A 3,391-nucleotide genomic window follows, 5' to 3' on the forward strand; every position below is an offset into this window, starting at 1 on the left:
GCCGTCTTCCCCTCCGAAGCCTGGAGGCCAGGAGATGCCCGTAAACTACATTTCTGCAGTCTGCAGCGGGGGAGACTGGTAAGACTGGGCGTCCGTAAGGGTCGAGGGCAAAGATGCTGGTTGCAAAGCGGCCCCTTAGAGAAAGTGGTGCTTTCTCAGACCAAGCCCTTCCCACCCGCCTCTCCATGACCCGTGTGGGCCCTTCACGTGCCCCAGGGCTGCAGGCTGCGGTTACCGCTCTCATCACCTCTATGCGGGTAATGAAGCCTCCAGCCCCCGCAACCCCACCCTAGCCACCAAGTCTAACCATCGTGTGGACAGAAGAGAAGGGAATTTCCTGTCACCTCATGCGGCGCACGCTGCAGGTTGTGCCCTGTTAGAGACGGGGTGCACCCTCTGCTGTTGGGAAAACTTGGCTTCGAAGTTACAGCCTTTAAGTGTGGCTGGGATCCGATTTCTCTGTCCTACCTCGGGGACCCTTTGGAAACGAGGCCAGCAAATCAGGTACAGAAAGCAACACAAAAAACCACGAGGCAAAAATGCATTTCGTTTCCTAAGTGGTGGAAGCTGAGGCTCTTTGTTATCCCTTTAGCACCCACCTCCCAGCAGTATTCCATCAGTCTCAGATTTCCACCTCTATAATCGGCTGACTTTGGTCTTGGCACACGGTACTCCAGTGGATTCTACACCCAGAATCGCTCAGTCTGCACCCGGTCCAGCCCGCGCCACAGGCAGACTTCCGGCCACCCCCACCCCTTCATTCCCACCCCCTTCTCGAAGGTTCCAAAGTCATTTATCAGTCTGTCTGTGGGCAGGGACCTGTTAAATCTATAAGAAAGTTTTTCAGTCAGGAGAATTTGCGGTGCTTGGGGATTCAAAATCAGCAATTGCAGTTCTCAGGAAATTTGGAGAATATCTGAGGCAGGAAAAAAAATTGCAGTCCTTTTATTTGTTGCAATGCTTTTGGAATGCTGACAGCAAATAAAAAGGACCATTCTGAATCTGGGTGAATTTCGCCTAAGGCTGTCTTGCTGAATATTGGACAAGTTGAATTAACCCTTCCCCGCAGCATGGCAGAAACTTAATAAGACATTAAGACAGATAAATAAAACTTTGTAGAGTGAAGAAAGACTTGGTTATCAGATTTGAGAGGTTTCATCAGTAATAACTTTTAACCTACCACTTGAAACATGCTGGTAGTGTCAGATCTCACAGGTAAGATGAAGATATACGTGAAAGTGAAAGTGTTAGTCATTCAGTCGTGTCCGATTCTTTGCGATCCTGTGGACTGTAGCCCACCAGGCTCTGCTGTCCATGGAATTCTCCAGGCAAGAACACAAGGGATCTTCCCAACCCATGGATCCAACCCACGTCTCCCACATTGCGGCGAGACCTGATATTGGGAGTTTTTATGTTAGTTTGGATGGCTGCATAGTTACAAAATGTAGGAACTTTATAAATAAGAGAATAGGCTGCAGAAACTATCGTAAGGGCCAAACCACCTGCCCTGAGCAATTTCCTATGCTCATTTTCCTCTTTACATCTTCATTACTCTGTCTGGCCTCCCATCAATCACTTTCCCACTTTCTCCTCAGTCACTTTCTGCTGCAATTTCCAGCTTCAACAACCAACTTGATCACTAAGTGAAATATGATTGATCAGAGCACTGCTCAATGAGAACAGCTGGCTGCTTTTCCAAGGGAAGGCAAGTTGGGGTTCTCTTTGAAAAGGAAAGAGAATACGTGAAGAAGATGCACATAGAAACCAGTGTCAATCAATATACTGGAAGTTGTCCCCAGAAAATTATCATTCTGTTCAGATCCACAAAATGTCATTTAAAGACTGGGATCATTGACAAGCTATAAAAGTACATTGGTAGCTCTATGCAGACTTCTGATATCTGTAAGAATGTTTTCAACATTCCACTTAGTGTGGATCTCTTTTTGACAAAGTTGGAAGCAAGTTTTATGGATAAATACATAAGAAATTATTAGATCTCCATTTCAGGAAGCAAGTACCAGACTCCCTATCAATAGAGCAGGCTCTCATTAAGACTGGTTGCAGTGGTTTTACTGCAAGGTTGCATATGTCTTCACATTCTTTAAAACTCCTCCACCTAGAGATGGGGCTCTTTGTCCCTTCTCCTTGTACATAAGCTATCTTTAGTGACTTACTCATAACCAGCAAAATCCAGAAATGCAGTGCTGTATGCCTTCCAAGGTTATTTAGTTCCCTTTGCTTACTGGATTTTAAGTCCTGAGCTACCATGTAAGTAGTCCAGCTTCCCTGAGCCTCACAATACAGCAGCCAAGGTTAGACACTCAGACAACATGGAGAAGCAAGGTATATTCAAATATGACAATCCCAGTTGAGCCCCAACCAACAGTATCACGTCTAGACTGCCATGTCTAGCCCAGGCTAGTCTTCAGATACTAAAGCTCAACCCAACACCTGACCACAACTGCATGAGAGATCCCAGGCGAGAACTACCTGGACAAGTCCTGTCCTAAATTACTGACCTGCAGTATCCTTGAGCTTAATAAAGAGTTGCTGCTTTGAACCGCTAAATCGAGGGTACTTCTTTGCAGTAGTACAAATGGAACAGTGGCACTCAGCAGTCATCCACTGATAGGTCCCACAGTGTCTGTGGCCACTCTGAAGTCCTTTCTTAGGCCTGCCGAAGCCATCCACTCTCCAATCGTCTTTGCAGGTGGTTGGGGTAGGTATGGTTTTCTACGTATATCACCTGCAAATGAGTCTTGACTCTGACCCGGAGGGACTACTTCTGTGCCGTTTGAAGACAGAAATGTCACGCCCAAGGCCAGATAAGAGCGAGCAACTCCAGGGGACAGGGCGGCATCTTGCTTTCCAGTAAGGTCTGGCAGCACCAGCCTCGCTGACCCTGAGTCTCACTCTTCAGAGGTGATAGTCATTATTACCTTTGTCGTTTTTTGAACAAACAGCAATTTTAGATTTTAAACTAAACATTTTCAGATTCTTCTTTTGTAAGTTTTGAAAAATTAAAGCAGTTCATTCTGTATTCAGCTCTTCATGCTGACGAGATACATATTTTGTTGGATAAGATGTTCACTGTTTTTAAATTTTTGGTTTGATTTAGTGTTTTATTTTTAATTTTCTGCTCTTTTAAAAAATGAGTGAAATGCTAATATATTACAGTTCATTTCTGCAACATCAGGAGTTTTTAAAATTAACATATTTTCGTTTTTTTCAGGTTTTTGAAGAATAATTGACAAAATTGTAAGATACTTTAGTGCACAATATGATTTGATAGGCATGGGCACAGACACTGTGAAGGGAGTCCTCCCATCATGGTAACACCTTTATTCTTGTATGGGAGAGAATATTTAAGTTCTACTCGTTAGCAAATTTC

This window comes from Bison bison, unplaced genomic scaffold (assembly GCF_000754665.1).
Source record: "Bison bison bison isolate TAMUID 2011002044 unplaced genomic scaffold, Bison_UMD1.0 scf7180017864233, whole genome shotgun sequence".
Lineage (NCBI taxonomy): Eukaryota > Metazoa > Chordata > Mammalia > Artiodactyla > Bovidae > Bison > Bison bison.